This window comes from Papio anubis, chromosome 4, assembly GCF_008728515.1.
Source record: "Papio anubis isolate 15944 chromosome 4, Panubis1.0, whole genome shotgun sequence".
Classification (NCBI taxonomy): Eukaryota; Metazoa; Chordata; class Mammalia; order Primates; family Cercopithecidae; genus Papio; species Papio anubis.
The window spans coordinates 17,102,026-17,121,920 of NC_044979.1; the positions used below are offsets into that span (position 1 = coordinate 17,102,026).

Here is a 19,895-nt window from a genome sequence, read left to right on the forward strand (position 1 = left end):
AGAAATAGACTGTGGTTTAGAAAGTCATGGCAAAGGTAACTTTTAATTAATTAATTAATTAATTTATTTATTTATTAGATGGAGTCTTGTTCTGTTGCCCAGGCTGGAGTTCAGTGGCATGATCTCAGCTCACTGCAATCTCTGCCTCGCAGGTTCAAGTGATTCTCCTGCCTCAGGATCCTGAGTAGCCGGGATTACAGGCACCCACCACAATGGACCTGGCTAATTTTTGTATTTTTAGTAGAGACCGGGTTTCACCATGTTGGTCAGGCTGGTCTCAAACTCCTGACCTCAAGTGATCCACCTGCCTCAGCTTCCCAAAGTGCTAGGATTACAGGTGTGAGCCACTGCACCTGGCCTATCAAAGGTAACTTATTTTCACATTTGTTACCCGCAGTTTTGAGGAACAGTGGGGAACAGGAGAGATGCAGCCTCTGTTTCCATGGAGTCTACTACATTCTGAGGGGGAAGGCAGACGTTCTAATGGGGAGCACAGCTCAGATGAAAACGACAGCCCAGATGAGCTGCTATTTCTTTCACCTTGCCCAGCCCACCAGACTTCTACCATTGCTATTGCTGAGATAGAGCCCTGCACCCTTGTTACGCATTGAGTTGTGTTCCCCACAAAGACACATTGAAGTCCTAACCCCCCAGTGCCTTGTTTATTTGGAAATAGGGTCTCTGCAGCTACAATTATTTAAGATGAGGTCATATGGGGAGCAAGGTGAGCTCTTAATCTGATCTGACTGGTGTATTTTTAAGAGGCGGGGAGAAAGACACATGGGCAAGAGAATACCATGTGGAGACACAGACGCACAAGGGGAGGATGCCTGGTGACCATAGAGGCGGAAATGGGACGACGCATCAATCAGCCGAGGGATGCCAAGCACTGCCAGCAAACACCAGACGCTTGATGGGCCCAAGGATTCTCCTGTGCAGGTTTCAGAGGGAGCCTGGCCTTGCAGACACCTTGATTCCTGACTTCTGGCCTCCAGAATGGTGAGAAAATGAACTTCTGTTGTTTTAAGTCCCTGGGGTTTGCTACTTTGTTATGATGGCCCTGGAAAACTAGCAGAGCCCTCATCTCTTGCCCTAAGTGAACTTACCCATCTCCGTAATTTAAAAACCATCTGTTTGCTGATGACTCCCAAGTAAGACAGTAAAGCTTCATTAGATGAACAGTGACCCTACTTCTTCCATATTTCCATTTCTACAAACCAGACTTTATTGGAGAAGATACTGTTGGAGAGGAGGGGAGATGAGAGGAGTTGTGGCCACACATCGGAGAGAAAAACAAGTTAACTCTTGGCTTTTGAGCTTCCAAAGACGGGGGTCCACAGCTCTAAGGGTTTTTGAAGGATGATTTTTAATTGCTTACGCTTTGGCCTCACATGCTGACTTTACAAATTAATCCTGAGGTTAGATAAGATTCTATTGGATCTCTAGCCAACACCCCATCTTCCACTCCAGCTTCTATAACTGGCTGCTGAACACATCTAGTTGAGTGTCTCACACACATCTCAAACCAGCATGTTCAAAGCTAAGTTCTAGATTTGCCTCCCTAACCAGTTTATCCCCTATTTCCATCACCACCATGCTAGTCCAAGGGATTACACTTCCCTCCTCCTGGAAGTTTTTGGAAATAGCCCAATTGCAATCCCCGCCTTCACATTTGCCTCCAACAGTCTATTCTCCACTTAAGAGAGTTGCCTCATAGCTACCCTGCTTAAAATCTTTAAAAAATCTTCCCAATGCCCTTACAATAGTCTCCTTAATCCTTCCCATAGCCACAAGCCCCTGTGTAATCCATCTAACCCCTGCCTACTCTCCAACTTTGCCATGGGTTACTCTCCCTGTCACTTACTGCATTCCAATCATCCTGGCTTCTTTCCTTCTTTTCAAACATGCCAAACTCTCTCCCACCCAATTCCCTGTCCCAGGAGAGGGAACAGCTCACGTGAAGGCATTTCCATGGCTGGCTCCTTCTCTGCCTTGGGTCTTAACTTAAAACTCATCTCCACGGAGAGAGCTTTCCTAACTCCTTAGTCTATAGTAGGGGCTCCTGCATTTGTCTCTCATGGCACTCTGTTCTTTCCTTTAAGTACTTACTATAATTTGCAATATATATTTATGTATTAGTATCAGCCGCTCCCCCCATCCCCCCATGCTCCATCCTGCCCAGACTATAAGCTCTTTGGAGACAGGTCTGTCTTGTTCATCAGTACATATTTGGTGTTGGGCACATATTAAGTGCTCAAGAAAGTTGAAGGAATGAATGAATTATACAGTTAAAATTTCACTGTGGTAAGTCCTGGAAAGGACAAATAAGGGTTATTTGCTCTGATAACAAACTTTAACACAACTCGACCGAGGCTGGGATTATTGGAGGGCTGGTCTGGGGAAGTGATGCTTAAGTTGAGACCCAACAGACTGGTATCACATAGAAGGCCTTCGTGACTCAGGGGAGTAGTATGCGCAAAGGCCCTGAGGTGGAAAGGAGCACAGTATGTTCTAGGATCTGAAAGGTAGAACTCAAAGCAAGAAGGAGAAATATTCTAGAAGAGGCAGGTGAGGCAGGCTGGAGGCTGACCAGGTAAGACCTTCAGGAGATGTGGAAGAGTTTGGAGTAATGAGAAGCCATTTTAAGTACAGGAATGATTCCATCAAATTTGTGTAAGATCAGTCTGGCTGCTGGGTGGAGGCTTTCTAAGATGGGGTTGAAGAGGGATGGGGCGAGAGTCAGGACAGCTGTAGAATGAGTCCACAGGAGGCAATGTGAGAAACTGTGGCTTGAACTAGGCTGAGGGAAGCAGAGCTGAACAGACAATTTCCAAACATACTTAGAAAGATATGCAAAGAAGACTGATCCTTGTCTTCAAGACTTACTTTTTATCACCACCGACCCCACAGAAATACAAACTACCATCAGAGAATATTATAAACACCTCTACGCAAATAAACTGGAAAATCTAGAAGAAATGGATAATTTCCTGGACACTTACACTCTTCCAAGACTAAACCAGGAAGAAGTTGAATCCCTGAATAGACCAATAGCAGGCTCTGAAATTGAGGCAACAATTAATAGCCTACCAACCAAAAAAAGTCCAGGACCAGATGGATTCACAGCTGAATTCTACCAGAGGTACAAGGAGGAGTTGGTACCATTCCTTCTGAAACTATTCCAATCAATAGAAAAAGAGGGAATCCTCCCTAACTCATTTTATGAGGCCAACATCATCCTGATACCAAAGCCTGGCAGAGATACAACAAAAAAAGAGAATTTTAGACCAATATCCCTGATGAACATCGATGCAAAAATCCTCAATAAAATACTGGCAAACCGGATTCAACAACACATCAAAAAGCTTATCCACCATGATCAAGTGGGCTTCATCCCTGGGATGCAAGGCTGGTTCAACATTCGCAAATCAATAAACATAATCCAGCATATAAACAGAACCAAAGACAAGAACCACATGATTATCTCAATAGATGCAGAAAAGGCTTTTGACAAAATTCAACAGTCCTTCATGCTAAAAACGCTCAATAAATTCGGTATTGATGGAATGTACCTCAAAATAATAAGAGCTATTTATGACAAACCCACAGCCAATATCATACTGAATGGGCAAAAACTGGAAAAATTCCCTTTGAAAACCGGCACAAGACAGGGATGCCCTCTCTCACCACTCCTATTCAACATAGTGTTGGAAGTTCTGGCTAGGGCAATCAGGCAAGAGAAAGAAATCAAGGGTATTCAGTTAGGAAAAGAAGAAGTCAAATTGTCCCTCTTTGAAGATGACATGATTGTATATTTAGAAAACCCCATTGTCTCGGCCCAAAATCTCCTTAAGCTGATAAGCAACTTCAGCAAAGTCTCAGGATACAAAATTAATGTGCAAAAATCACAAGCATTCTTATACACCAGTAACAGACAAACAGAGAGCCAAATCAGGAATGAACTTCCATTCACAATTGCTTCAAAGAGAATAAAATACCTAGGAATCCAACTTACAAGGGATGTAAAGGACCTCTTCAAGGAGAACTATAAACCACTGCTCAGTGAAATAAAAGAGGACACAAACAAATGGAAGAACATACCATGCTCATGGATAGGAAGAATCAATATCGTGAAAATGGCCATACTGCCCAAGGTAATTTATAGATTCAATGCCATCCCCATCAAGCTACCAATGAGTTTCTTCACAGAATTGGAAAAAACTGCTTTAAAGTTCATATGGAACCAAAAAAGAGCCCGCATCTCCAAGACAATCCTAAGTCAAAAGAACAAAGCTGGAGGCATCACGCTACCTGACTTCAAACTATACTACAAGGCTACAGTAACCAAAACAGCATGGTACTGGTACCAAAACAGAGATATAGACCAATGGAACAGAACAGAGTCCTCAGAAATAATACCACACATCTACAGCCATCTGATCTTTGACAAACCTGAGAGAAACAAGAAATGGGGAAAGGATTCCCTATTTAATAAATGGTGCTGGGAAAATTGGCTAGCCATAAGTAGAAAGCTGAAACTGGATCCTTTCCTTACTCCTTATACGAAAATTAATTCAAGATGGATTAGAGACTTAAATGTTAGACCTAATACCATAAAAATCCTAGAGGAAAACCTAGGTAGTACCATTCAGGACATAGGCATGGGCAAAGACTTCATGTCTAAAACACCAAAAGCAATGGCAGCAAAAGCCAAAATTGACAAATGGGATCTCATTAAACTAAAGAGCTTCTGCACAGCAAAAGAAACTACCATCAGAGTGAACAGGCAACCTACAGAATGGGAGAACATTTTTGCAATCTACTCATCTGACAAAGGGCTAATATCCAGAACCTACAAAGAACTCAAACAAATTTACAAGAAAAAAACAAACAACCCCATCAAAAAGTGGGCAAAGGATATGAATAGACATTTCTCAAAAGAAGACATTCATACAGCCAACAAACACATGAAAAAATGCTCATCATCACTGGCCATCAGAGAAATGCAAATCAAAACCACAATGAGATACCATCTCACACCAGTTAGAATGGCGATCATTCAAAAGTCAGGAAACAACAGGTGCTGGAGAGGATGTGGAGAAATAGGAACACTTTTACACTGTTGGTGGGATTGTAAACTAGTTCAACCATTATGGAAAACAGTATGGCGATTCCTCAAGGATCTAGAACTAGATGTACCATATGACCCAGCCATCCCATTACTGGGTATATACCCAAAGGATTATAAATTATGCTGCTATAAAGACACATGCACACGTATGTTTATTGCAGCACTATTCACAATAGCAAAGACTTGGAATCAACCCAAATGTCCATCAGTGACAGATTGGATTAAGAAAATGTGGCACATATACACCATGGAATACTATGCAGCCATCAAAAAGGATGAGTTTGTGTCCTTTGTAGGGACATGGATGCAGCTGGAATCCATCATTCTTAGCAAACTATCACAAGAACAGAAAACCAAACACCGCATGTTCTCACTCATAGGTGGGAACTGAACAATGAGATCACTTGGACTCAGGAAGGGGAACATCACACACCGGGGCCTATCATGGGGAGGGGGGAGGGGGGAGGGATTGCATTGGGAGTTATACCTGATGTAAATGACGAGTTGATGGGTGCAGCACACCAACAAGGCACAAGTATACATATGTAACAAACCTGCACGTTATGCACATGTACCCTACAACTTACAGTATAATAATAATAAATAAATTTAAAAAAAAATAAAAAAAAAAAAAAAAAAAAGACTTACTTTTTCTGAGCATGGAAAGACACAGAGGAATTGTAGGCCGGGCGCGGTGGCTCACACCTGTAATCCCAGCACTTTGGGAGGCCGAGGCAAGGGGATCATGAGGTCAGGAATTTGAGATCAGCTTGGCCAACATGGTGAAACCCCGTCCCTACTAAAAATACAAAAAAAAAAAAAAAAAAAGCCAGGTATGGTGGTGCACACCTGTAGTCCCAGCTACTCAGGAGGGTGAGGCAGGAGAATCCCTTGAATCTGGGAGGTGGAGGTTGCAGTGAGCCAAGATTGTATCACTACACTCCAGCCTGGGCGATAGAGCAAGACCCAATCTCAAGAAAAAACAAAAAAACAAAAAACAGAGGAATGGTAAAGGGAAGAAACAAAGAGGAAAAGAGGAAGAGGAAAGGATTAGGGCCTGGTATAATAAATCCTGAAAGTATTAAAAAGGGAATTCTGGGAGGAGATAGTCTAAGAATTGTGTCCTACCAAATGCTGATGCTCTGATTCTCTTACAAAATCCCCTATGTAACACAGGAGCCCAAAACATATTGGTTTACCACTGGAAATAATCATATTTTGCATAATAGTTTTGGCCTTCAGCCCATCTTCATGCAGTTTCAGATCTGATTTTTTTTTTTTTTTTTTTTTTTGCTACTCGACAGATTGCATTCTTGGTTGCCTTTTAATTGTTGAATTGCTGTTCTTTATCTGCAGTCTCTGACTAGTAACCTTATTATAGCAAGTGCCCAAGACTTAAAAGTAAACAGTGAACAATAAAAATCTACAATAATGAAAATGCTTACATTAAATAAAAATCTCCTAACATGTAGCTGAGCATACTGAAATGGATTGTATGAGTCACCAACTGTATGAATGATTTATTTTAGAAGTTATATCAGCTGGAAAGAAAATAATAAATATATCAATCTCATCATTCAATACCCAGGCCAGCCCAAATACACTCATCACAGAGCCTCTGAATGAAATAGTCTCATGCAGAGATTATTAATCTATAAATAATACCCTAATGGTCTGTTAGTGTTTAAGACTACTGTTTTAAAATATTTATTAGTGGCTTTAAGAGCTGTTTCATATTTCTTTCCACTGTCCCATATATGTTTGCAACTCTGTGTGAGTGTATGTGTGTGTGTATGTGTGTGGGTTTATGTTGTAGCCCACTAAAATAGCCATGCTGTGATAGCCAGATGAAGAATCTGCTCCTGTTTGCAATACTATTTTAAAGACAAGAAAGAAAAGAAAAAAATCTCATAAAATATTAAAGAAAATCCTAATTTTGTTACTTGAGAATACAGAATGGCTTTATGAATAAATAGAGAGATATCTTCTAAAGTCTATTCCTCTTTTATCACAACAGCAAACAGGTATAGCATGGTACTAAGAAAAAGCTGTTTTGCCATCTGTAGTCAATACTTCTGACACCAAATGTGTAGGTTTCCCATACCAAGCAATTCTGATACTGCCTACCTGGAGTTGGTGCAGATCCCCCACATTGAGGGATCAGGCCACGAGACTGCCCTCCACTCAGACGCCAATCACAGGTGGGTCCCCAGGTTACCCACACTTCTGTCCGACTTGGCTACACATCAGGGGTTCTCACAACTCCCCTCAGGTTTGACAATTTGCTAAAACCGCTCACAGAACTCAGGGAAACACTGATGTTTGCTGGTTTACCATATAATAAAGGAGACAGAGGAGCAGCAAGATGAAGAGGTGTATAGGGTGAGGTGGAGAAGGGTCCTGCGTGCAGGGGCTGCTGTCCCGTTACGGTTTGGGTACACCGCCCTCCCAGCATGTGGATGTATTCACCAACCCAGAAGCTCTCCGAACCCCATATGTCAGGGATTTTTATGGAGGTTTCATCACATAGGCATAACCAATTATTAACTCCATCTCCAGGCCCTCTTCCCCTCCTGGAGGATAGGGGGTAGGGCTGAAAGTTCCAAGCGTCTAACCACAGCAGTATCATACATTTTTGGTGAGCAGCCCCCATCCAGGGGCCCACCAACAGTCATCTCATTTGACAAAAGACACTACTGTCACCTAGAACATTTCAAGGAATTTAGGATCTCTGTGTCAGGAACCGGGGTTAAAGACCAAATATTAGAAGAAAAGATGCTCCTTAAGAGAATAAAAGATATCAAAGAAGATCAGTTAATTAAACATTTTACCAAAGGAAATTATAAAAGTTTCAGGAACTCTGTGGCAGCAACTGGGGATGAAGGCCAAATATATCTTCTTATATCCCAATATCACACATGGTGAGAGATTTGATCAGCACTTCACGAAAAAGGAAACCCAAATGTTCAATAGTCATATGAAAAGTTACCCCACTGTCTTCGTAATTAGAGGAACACATATTGAAATAGAAATGAGATATCATAACAGAATGGCTACAATTAAAAAGACTGATGACACCAAGCATTGATGAGGGTGTGGAGCAATGGGAACACTCCTACATTCCTGGCGGGAGTATAATTGATACAACCACAATCGAAAACTGCGTGACAATCTCCATAAGAGATGAACATGTACATACTCAGTTATTCTACTTATAAGAATACAGTTGTATTAATTTTTGATCACTGCCGTAACAGATGACCACAAACTTAGTGGCTTAAAAGAATACCAGTTTATTATCCTACAGTTCTGCAGCTCAGAAGTGGGAAATGGATCTCCTGACTTAAAATCAAGGTGTCAGCAAAGGTGTGTTCCTTCTGGAAACCCTATGAAAGAATCCATTTCCTTAACCATTTCAGCTCCTAGAGGCCCAGGCACAGTGCTTGTCTGATGGTCCCAAAGCTAGCAAAGGAGAGTTCTCACATTACGCCACTGTGACGTCCTCTTCTGTCTCCCTCTTCCACATTTAAGGATGCTTGTGCTACCCTGGGCCTGCCTAGATAATCCAGAATAATCTTCCTACTTTAAGGCTGGCTATTAACAAATTTACTTCCATCTTCTACGTTCATTCCCTCTGCCATGAAATGTAGCACATTCACAGGTTCTAGGGATGAGGACACAGGCATCTTTGAGGGATCATTACTTCACCTGCCATGATAGCCAACAGAAATGCACACATATGTGCTTCCAAAGACACCTACCTCTAAGGTTGCTTAGCACAGTATAATCTTTGTTGGCCAAAAGGTAGAAAAAGCCCAAATGTACATCAGGGGTAGAGTAGATTTTTATATATTGTATATTGTGGTATGTTCATAAAACATAATTCTTTACAGCAGTGAAATAAATGAGTCACAGCTTCAAGCTCCAGCTTGAATGGATCTCACAAACATAACGTTAAGCAAGAAGCCAGACACAAAAAGAATACATATGGTAGTACTCCGCTTACATAAAGTTTAAAAACATGCAAGCCTGCTGCTGGAAGTCAAGGTAGTGGCCTCATGTGGGGAGGAAGAAGAAAAGTGATTAGGAAGAGAGTGAGGGCTTTAGGATGCTTCTGGGTCATGTTCTACTTCTTGACCTGGGTGGTTACATGACACATGTGTTCACTTCATGAGCATTCATTGAGCCATACAAGCAAATGTGTGTACTTTTTGTATCTTTGTAATGCTCCAATAAGATTTTTTTTAAAAACATGGTTGTGGCACTGTTTCTCATCAAATGTTTCTTTCCTATTGGTCTCATCCCTACAAGATAAGCCCTTGAGGACAAGGGTCATGTCTTATCTGTGGATCTCCAGAGTGGATGCTCAATACATGTCAAAAAGATTCAGTCCCGGTGGCTCACGCCTATAATCCCAACACTTTGGGAGGCCGAGGCGGGCGGATCACAAGGTCAGGAGATTGAGACCATCCTGGCTAACATGGTGAAACCCTGTCTCTACTAAAAATACAAAAAAAAAAAAAAAAAAATTAGCTGGGTGTGGTGGTGGGCGCCTGTAGTCCCAGCTACTCAGGAGGCTGATGAGGTAGGAGAATAGCGTGAACCCGGGGGGCGGGGCTTGCAGTGAGCAGAGATCTTGCCACTGTACTCCAGCCTGGGCAACAGAGCCAGACTCCATCTCAGAAAAAAAAAAAAAGATTTAGTCCTTAACAACCACTTCCAAGATAACCGGGGCTGCCACATATGGTTTCTCCGGATGCGCACCACACCACTCCCAGAGCTTGTTATCCACACTGTCTCTGGCTCCACATAAGTAAAGCAATTGTTATCACCTTGTCCAGTGTCATGGATGAGGAAACCCAGGCTGAGAGCCTAAGAGACACATTACAAAGTGAGGGAACAGATCACAAAATTGCCCTGACTCTGACACTAACTGCAAGTTCAGGGGTTCTCCAAACCACTTTCAGGTTTGATATTTACTAGAAGGACTCATAGCTTCGCTGAAAGCTGTTCTACTCAGAGTTATGGTTTATTACAGTGAAAGAAAACAGAATAAAAACAGCTAAGGGAAGAAATGCATGGGGTAGAATCCAGGAAAGTTCCAAACACACAGAGCTTCCAGTTGTGTTCTCCCAGGGAGACATACCCAGTATTACTTTCTCAGTAATGATGTGTGACAATACACATGGAATACTGCCAACCAGGCAAGTTCCCCACGCCTTGGTGTCCAGAGTCTGTGTTGGGCTTCATCACATAGACACGGTCACTGCCCATGTGGTTGGCCTAAGTCCCCAGCCGCTCTAGAAGTTAAGCTGATACCACATGACTCAAAGACCCCACCATACATCACAATGTTAGACTTTCTGGTGTGGCCCAAAGCCCTCAGGAAAACTTTTATCAGGCAGGACATTCCAAGGGCTTAGAGATTGCCTCTTAAGAGCTGAGCACAAAGTCCAGGCCTCTCTTTAGGCAATGTGAAATTATTTATCGCACACATATCTAAGGTCACACCTGAGAATGGAGACACATCTGGAAATGGAAGTTCCTGGAAAGGTGGCTTAATGTAATAGGCTCTAGAATTAGAAAAACTTAGACCCATATCTTGACTCTGCCCCTTAGCTATTTGAACTTGGCCAAGGCTCTGTTTTTATTGGTAAAACAGAGATAATAAGACAGAGGTCATAGGGTTATTGTGAGCATTAAATAAAATAACTCAGGCAAAGCACTGAGATAAGTACCTTTAATAAATGGTGGCTATTTTTAAAAATACTTGTTGATTGATAGATCTTTTATTGCTGTGAGCACCCATGCATTTATTGACCTGACCATGTTTGTGGTATACCACCTGATGTCACCACATGGTCTTAGACTCCCCTGATGGCAGGGCATAGTCCTCCTTAGGGCATGAGTGCTAAGAGATGGTTTCTTTATGGGAAAATAAGTAAAACAGGAATCTCTCAGCCAGGCAGTAATAACTTGTGGTAATGTTTGAAGGGCAGAACAAGCAGGTTTCAAAGGGTGAAAAGGTAGCACAGCTTACGCTCTTGAAGACTGGCACCCATGGTGGGTCAGGATTCATAGACATCTCAAGGCCCATATCATTTCATTGCCTCCCCAGCAGCAGGAATTCACGTTCTCGTGCTCTGCTGTTGATAGGGTTCAGTGACACTATTCCCACTTGCTGTACCTTCAGATCAAATTGAACATAGAGAGAGAAGGTAATTGGTTGGACTTTATTACCTTCACCTCTATTGGACTTAGCTCTCATACCAAGACACACCTGGCCAGCTTGCGGGATGGATGTGCCTGAGTCAGAAGCCTGCTCCTGGTCCAATCAGCTGTGGCTCAGGAAGCAGCATCCATGTGGTAGCAGGAAGGAAATTTGGGATTAAGGAATTGTGGTAGGCAGCCTCTACAATGGCCCCAGTGAACCCCACCTCCTAGTAGTCACACCCTTATGTAATCCCTTCCCTTGATTGTGGACTGGATTTTTTGACTGGCTTCAGTGATGGTATGTCACTTCCAAGATATTAGGTTATAAAATGCCTCTGGCTTACATCTTGATTACTTTCTGTTGCTCTCTCTCTCTCTCTTTTTTTTTTTTAAGATGGAGTCTTACTCTGTCACCCAGCCTGAATGGAGTGCAGTGGCGTGATCTCAGCTCACTGCAACCCCCACCTCCTGGGTTCAAGTGATTCTTGTGCCTCAGCCTCCCAAGTAACTGGGACTACAGGGCTATACCACCATATCCTGCTGAATTTTTTTTTTTTTTTTTTTTTTTTATTTTTAGTAGAGATGGCCTTTGGCCATGTTGGTCAGGCTGGTCTCGAATTCCTGGCCTCAAGTGATCTGCCTGCCTTGGCCTCCCAAAGTGCTGGGATTACAGGCATGAGCCACCAAGACCAGCCTCTTGCTCTCTTTCTGATTACTCTTTCTGAAGATTCTAGCTGTCGTGTCATGGAGGTAGCCCACATGAATAAGTTTGGAAGCAGATCTTTGGAGGCCTGCAAACAGCCACATGAGTGGGTTGTGAATCAGCTCTTCTCCCTTTGAGCTTTCAGATAAGACTGCAGCCCTGGCCAGAGACCTTGAGCCAGAAGCACCAGCTAAACCAACGTAGATTCTTAACCCATAGGAACTGTGAGGTAATTGATACTTTCTGTTTTAAATGGCTAGGTTTGGGATAGTCTGTGAGTCAGTCACAGATCAATACTACAGGAATCACATAGTACTGCTGCCGTCAGCAGGGATTTGTGGGAGAGGTTTGGCCTGTGCAGTTCACACATCCATGTGAAAGCATTAAGGGTAGCTCAGATTTAAAACAGTGACTCCCTGAATGAAGGCAGTGTCCTGCCATGGAGAACAGGGATGGGCTTGGTGTGCAATCCACATTTGTTGGTTGAAGAGCAGTGCCCTCACTGTAGAAGAAGACAGGTAACAGTGGCAATGTGTCAGAATAGTCACATCTAGACATTCCTCTCACAAACGCTAGGTAGCAGAAATAAAGCTCTCGTTGGCTGAGATCCCTACACACTCCGTGTATGCAAATCAGGACATGGATTCCTTGCCAGCAAGACTTCAGGTGGACCTTTCTTTCCCTTTGAGTATAGCAACCAGTGGTTTCTTGATCCTTTTCAATCCATAGGATGGTTTCTGAAGTCTTTCTTGGAGCAGTTGTTCTGAGAAATGGTTTCCAAAGGATGGAAACAAGTGAGTTCTGAGAAGTTACATCTCCTTTTGTTTGTTAGGGGGCTGTGTAGACATGACTGTTCTGACACCCAGCTCTAAGCCTGGCCCACTCAGTCAGGTAATAGAGACCTGACACTGCCGTGTCCACTCAGCTGCCCCTCCTACAACCCAGTTTGGAGGAGCATGCATTCTTCGTAACATTTTCACACCAGGACAACTTTGTCAAAAGATTTTGTGGTTTTGCGGTTGTATAATCGAATCTGGCCACTTGCTTTCGTGAGGATGTCTCCAACTCTACAATATGTATCATAGCACCGCAGCTAGCTGGCATTTTGAAGGCAGAGATTTGGTCTCATGCATCCTGTCATATTGCACCCAAAGGCAGGTGATCACATGTGCTCCTTGGACTCATGCAAGGAGCCACGCAGATTCACATGTACAGAAATATGTTTGTTGCCACCGTTCACTCAGATGTGCCAAGAAAATGTAGCTTTTTAATTTCTCGTAACTGATCTGCTCTTCATCACCAGCCCCTATCCCACTGGGTAACTACTAAGAGAAAGAAAAGTAATACTTGCTCAGCGTATGGTTTCATAGCTTATTTGGCCACAGGTAGTCTTGCTTCTAGATCACTCAGGCTCTTTCTGGTTTCAAGTTAAGTTGTTCAGATTTCCTCCACAGCTGGTTCCTTTTCAGGATGGTGCATGGGAAGGTAGAGAGTCTTCAGGAGTTGGTGGTGGCAGAGATGGGGGACCCGGAACCTTTGTTCAATCATCTCACTCACAATATGGATTGAACCCCTGCTATGTACCAGGTGTGTTCTGGGTGCTGAATATATAGCAGTGAACAAAACAAAGTCCTCACCCTCTGGCTTCATGGATCTTATATTCTTCTGGATGTGCAATGGATAATAAATAGACAAATAATTTGCAATGTGTCGGGGAGATGAGCAATACAGCAGGTGGAGAGGCAGGCTGAGGGAAATAGGGCGTGCAGGGTGAGACCATCATTATCCAGTAGTGTGGGCAGGGAAGTCCCCATTAATACGAAGCCATCTGAAGCTAAGTCCCAAAGACACTGAAGGTCTGAATATGGGGAAGGGCCTTCCAGGCATAGAGACTATCAAGTGCAAAAGGCCTCAGGCAAGAGCATGTGTGATGTCAGAGGAAGAGCAAGGAGGTCCAGCTGGCTGGACTGGAGCAGGTGAACGGGAGAGGCAGTGGGCAGACAGACTGTGGTGGGCCTGGAGGACCATGGGAAGGAGTTTTGCTTTTACTCTAAATGAGATGAGAAGACAGTGGAAGATTCTGCACCAGGTAGATTTTAGAGGTCTCACTATAGCTGCTGTGTGGAGAATAGACTGTAGAGAGCAAGGGTAGGAGAAGAAAGGTGAGTTAGGAGGCAACTGCAAAATCCTGGGGTAGATGACAAGGGCACAGGCCAGGGTAGGCAAGGTTTACTAATGGCAGGGGAGAAAAAGGGACCACACATGTTTTGCGGGATTTCGTTGAGCAACTAGAAGACTGGTGTTTCCATATGGAAGAAAAAGGGAAGACTGAGAGGGGGCAGTTTACTAGGGACAGAAGAGGTCAAGGAGTTCAGTTTTGGAGATATATATATATATTTTTTCAAGATGGAGTCTCACTCTGTTGCCCAGGTTGGAATGCAGTGGTGCGATCTCGGCTCACTACAACCTCCACCTCCCAGGTTCAAGCAATTCTCTTGCCTCAGCCTCCCAAGTAGCTGGGACTACAGGCATGTGCCACCGTGCCCGGCTACTTTTTTTACTTTTAATAGAGATGGGTTTTCACCATGTTAGCCAAGCTGGTCTCGAACTCCTGACCTCAGGGGATTCATCAGCCTCAGCCTTCCAAAGTAAGTGCTGGGATTACAGGCGTGAGCCACCACACCCAGCTCAGTTTTGGATACTTTTATTACTTATTTATTTATTTATCTATTTATTTTTATTTATTAATTTTTTTTTTTTGAGACGGAGTCTCGCTCTGTGGCCCGGGCTGGGGTGCAGTGGCCGGATCTCAGCTCACTGCAACCTCTGCTTCCCGGGTTCAAGCAATTCTCCTGCCTCAGCCTCCTGAGTAGCTGAGACTACAGGTGCACACCACCACACCTGGCTAATTTTTGCATTTTTAGTAGAGAGGGAGTTTCACCATGTTGGTCAGGCTGGTCTCGAACTCCTGACCTCAGGTGATCCACCCACCTTGGCTTCCCAAAGTGCTGGGATTACAGGCATGAGCCACCATGCCCAGCCGATACTTTTATTTTGTAAGTGGAAATGGTGAGGAAGGAACTGCCTTTAACAATCTGGTGTTCAAAGAAGAGCTAGGACTAGAGACATGCACGTGTTTAAAGCTGTGACATTGGATTATATCACTAAGAGAGGAAGTTAGGAAGTCCAGAGTTTAGATACCAAGAAGAATAAAGGATATAAAGGAATAAAGGATTATCTGCAAAAAGGACTGAGAAGTATGGCAGGGCCCAGTCATTGGCCCTGGTCTCAAAGTCTGTGCCCTTAACAGTCCCTTTTTCCTGACCACAAACCTCTATGGGTCCCCAGCCCTCTCAGCATCCTCTCTGGGTCTGGTAAGATCATCTGAGTCCTCTGCTCTCCTGAGCCAGCAGTGGAGAGCTGGGAGTGCTGCCCCAGGCTCCCTCATCCAGGCACTTCCTCAGCGGATGCCTTATGACTGCTTCTTGTCACCCTGAAGAAGTGGGACTTTAGTTGGGAGCTGGGAGCTTCCTCCAGGACATGCCCAGGTATGTGTGACACAAGCCCACCTTTCACTTTAACATTCGCAGGTTCCCTACTTCTCTCCCCTGCTCTTCACCTGTGGGCACGCATGTGCCCTCGCACATAAGCGTGCACGTGCACACACACACCTACCTGTCTGTCCCTAGGAATGCAAACCTATGTGATCTCTTGTCCCTGCTCTGTCTCTTTGTATCCCTCATATGCTTCTTTCTAGCACCCAATGAGATGGGTCTTCTCTCTGACATGGACCGTCCTTTCCTAAAATTTATCCATCTAGCCAGCCAGGCAGGGCTTTCAATGCATTAAAGGAAGAGTTCTAAAATTTAGAAATTCCTGCTCTTTTTCCACAAAGCCTAGCTTTCAAGAGAAAGCTCCTGATTAAGTGGCCAAGTAAGTGAGATTTGACACCAAAAGGTGCTTGGTTGCCTCTTAGTTCTCCATGGCTCTCACTTTCTCCTTCCCTGGGGCAGTAGACTCCTTGGCTCAGACTTGGAGGGGAAGAGCTGAAAAGAATATGAGTTAAGGGAAAAATGGGCCAGATGGGGTGGCTCACGTCTGTAATTGCAGCACTTTGGGAGGCCAAGGCAGGTGGACTGCTTGAGGCCAGGAGTTCAAGACCAGCCTGGGCAAGATTGCAAAACCCCCTCTACTAAAAATACAAAAAATCAGCTGGGTGTGGTGGCGCACACCTGTAATCCCAACTACTTGGGAGGCTGAGGCATGAGAATTGTTTGAACCAGGGAGGCAGAGGATGCAGTGAGCCAAGATCATGCCACTGTACTCCAGCCTGGGCAATGGAGAGAGATTCTGTCTCCAAAAAAAAAAAAAAAAAAAAAGCGGGGGCAGGGAGGGGTGGGCGGTGGTGGTGACGTGGAAATGAAATTGTATCATTTTAATATTTTAATAATCAAAATACGATTCTCTTCCCAACTCAACCCTCTGTACCCAGATAACAATCTCCTTGTCCCTTTCACTTTCTACACATCTAAAAGAGAAGGTAAAGAGGGAAATTCTGAATGGAAAACTTTAGAGGCCACACTGGCTGGGTAAGTAGGGCAGAGACCGAGTGAGGGCTGAGAAGAAAGGGAGCAAACAGTGGACAGCAGGAGAGGATAGATGAAGTCATTGGACAGATAATCTGAGCTGCGAATGGAAGGCAAGAGGGAGAATCTCAGAAGCTTCCTCCTTGGTCTTCACCAGGTTGGGAATGGGTTGCCGAATGGGAGAGGGCATATTTTAGCATGTAAGTTCCCCAACCCTGGAGTCAAGTTCAGAGAGAGGGCTGGAGAACTCAGCTCCATGGCATGAAGAGGGAAGCTGCAGGGAGTTGCTACTGAGCCCAACTGAGATTTAGCACATTGATTTTTGCCTTTATTTTTTTCTAGGTGCTGCGGTTTGTGATTGAGTGGGGAGGTTGGGGAGGACAGCCAAGGCTTTTACAGATGCCAATACTCTAGCAAGAAATAAGGAAGAGTGGCTGCTAAAAGAGCTGAGATTTTCCATTCTACCCTCCTGTGCCTCATTTTTCTTTTCCTCTTTCCACTTTCTTGGCTGAGTCTGCCTGTCAGTAAGATGATCAACAGCTGTGGGAAGCACAGAGCAGGACTGGGAGGAAGCCTCCAAGCAGGAGTCAGGACGTTTGTCCTGAGTAGGGCTGATGGTCTAAACTTGACCTTGGCCACCCAGCTCCTTGGCCCAGGCCCACCTTCCTTCATTCACTGTTTCACTCTTGTATCCACCGAATACCTATGCAGTGTCTTCTATGGAGTATCCACTTAAGTCAAGCACTAGGCATCCCATTATGGCAAAATAGACATGGTCTTGACCTCAAGGGGCTCACACTCTGGGAAGATAGGTAACAATGAATAAATGGCAAGAGATCAATATGTGATTACAGATCACTGATAAGTGCCACAAAGGAAAACAAGAGGACTCTATGAAGGAGAATTAGCAGGTAGAGGCTGCCTACTTTAGATGGTGGTCAAGGATGGTTTCTCTGAGAAGAGACATTTAAGCTAGAACCTGAAGGATGATATAAAGCAGAGGTGAGACCTGAATCACTACCCACAGGGATGGTGTGCCAAGGAAAACAAGAGACAATGAGGAAATGAGCTCAGGGGGACTCCTCAAATCCAATAGAACAGATTTACAGCGATGTTCCATAGTTTTGGTTATGCTTATTCATTAAAATCCACCTGCAAGGTTGCATCTATCAAAGGAAATACAGTATCTGAATATACAATGCCCTTGACATATGCACATTAAGCTACATAGTGGTACATGTCTTCTACTTTTTAGTAGAACTTTCTAAATTAAAAGAATTTATGAATGATGTTATAAATGAGGATTTAAAATACTTTTTATAAGGCCAGGCATGGTGACTCATGCCTATAATCCCAGCACTTTGGGAGGCCAAGGCTGGTGGATCACCTGAAGTCAGGAGTTTGAGACCAGCCTGGCTGTTTCAACAGAGTGAAACCCCGTCTCTACTAAAAATACAAAAAATTAGCCAGGTGTGGTGGTGTGTGCCTGTAGTCCAAGCTACTTAGGAGGCTGAGACATGAGAATTGCTTGAAACCAGGAGGCAGAGGTTGCAGTAAGCTGAGATCATGTAACTGCACTCCAGCCTGGGCCACAGAGTAAGACTCTGTCTCCAAAAATAAAAATAAAAAAAATACTTTAGATAAAAAGTCAAGAATCCAAGATGCTTGTGGCATTAACTGTCTTCCTCATTTCCATTAGAGAAAGCCTCATATTTTTCATAAAAAATAGGAAACTGAGTGTGTTCCAAGATCATCCTTATACAGTGGTGACATTCTTATGTTGTAGCATTTGAGCTATCACCACCAAAGGTCATTAAATCCATGCCGTGTATGCTTGTGACTATGGTCTCAAATATTCTTTCCTTTTTTTTTTTTTTTCCTCCTAGTCTCTATCTCTATATCCATCATTCAATAAATACTTAGTAAATACCTAATGTGTGCCAGACAACATTCTTGCTGGGAACACAGCAGTAAACAAAACAGAACAAAACAGACTAAGTTCCTCTTCTCATGAAGCAGGAGCACAGATCATGGAGACCACAATAAGAACTTGGGATTTCATTTTTGGTAAGATGGCAATCATTTGGAGAGTTTGATTAATGTAATCTGATTTCCATTTTAAAATAAAAATGTTGTGACTGCAAATAGATAGTAGGGAAGCAAGGCTGGAAGCAGGGAGGGCAATTAGGAGACTTTTGCACCACCATAGGGAAGATAAGTTTGTCACTTGGAACAAGGTGGCACAGCCTGATGGTAGAGGTAGCTGATTTCTGGACATATTTTGAAGGTAAGGCATACAGAATTTGCTAATGGACTTAACGTGGAGCATGAGAAAAAGAGATGAGTTAAGACAAGCTTTATGTTTTCTGGCCCAAGAAATTGGAAAAATAGAATAAATGTTTATTGAAATGGGAGGGGCTTTGGGAGAAAGTTTTGGACTTGCTAGATTTGGAAGGCCTGTATTAAATTAAATAAGCAGGAGGCCATTTGCCTGAGGCTGTTTCTCTACTTTGACTCACTATGTAGCAAACTGCAAGCTAACTCAGTAAGTAAACAAACTGAAAACCTAATTTAGGAGTATATATTTTGTAACAGATAGCCCAATCTTAGCCAATACAAGCAGCTAAGCTTTAATCATGGGCAGCCAACTGATCAGACCATGTCCAAATAATGCAAACACCTAGCTGTAACCAATCAAGCTATTTCTGTACTTCACTTCCATTTTCTGTCTATAAGTACTCACTACCCACTTTGCAGGGCAGTCTCCAAACCTCTTCTAGTTCTGAGTGCTGCCCAACTCATGAATCATTCTTTGCTCAAATAAACTCTGTTAAATTTAATTTGTCAAAAGTTTTTCTGTTAACACTGATTAGGCATTCACATGGAGATGTTGATGAGATGGCAAACCATATGTGTGCCTGGAACTTAACTAACACCTACCTCACTCATAATTTTGTCCAATTCCTTCTTGGCCAGCTCAAAGTCTTTTCTATCTTGTCATGACACTTCATGATGCCTTTGAATCTGGGCACTTCTATCCTCACTCCACACTTCTGAATAGGTACAATTTCCTCTGGGTTCTCATGCTCCTCTTTTCTCCTAAATCAAAAGATGAACAGGTAGTTAGATGGTACCCCACGTTTCAAAAATGACCATTTAAATGCCGCTCTCACCTTACTTGCATCATCAACTTTTTTCCAGTATTCTACACTAAAGCAAACATTCTTGCTTAAGTTGAATTGCAGTTAAATAAACTAACTCT

At 43.4% G+C, this 19,895-nt stretch overlaps 1 protein-coding gene across 1 annotated transcript in view; it reads right to left on the reverse strand.

Moving 5' to 3' along the window:
• Positions 1-19,691, reverse strand: part of AGK (acylglycerol kinase) — a 144,310-nt gene extending 124,619 nt beyond the window's left edge. The window contains exon 1 of the mRNA XM_003896693.5: positions 19,574-19,691. The gene's annotated coding sequence lies outside the window, so the exon portion shown is untranslated. The remainder of the gene's footprint in view (positions 1-19,573) is intronic.
• Positions 19,692-19,895: the final 204 nt, after the last annotated feature.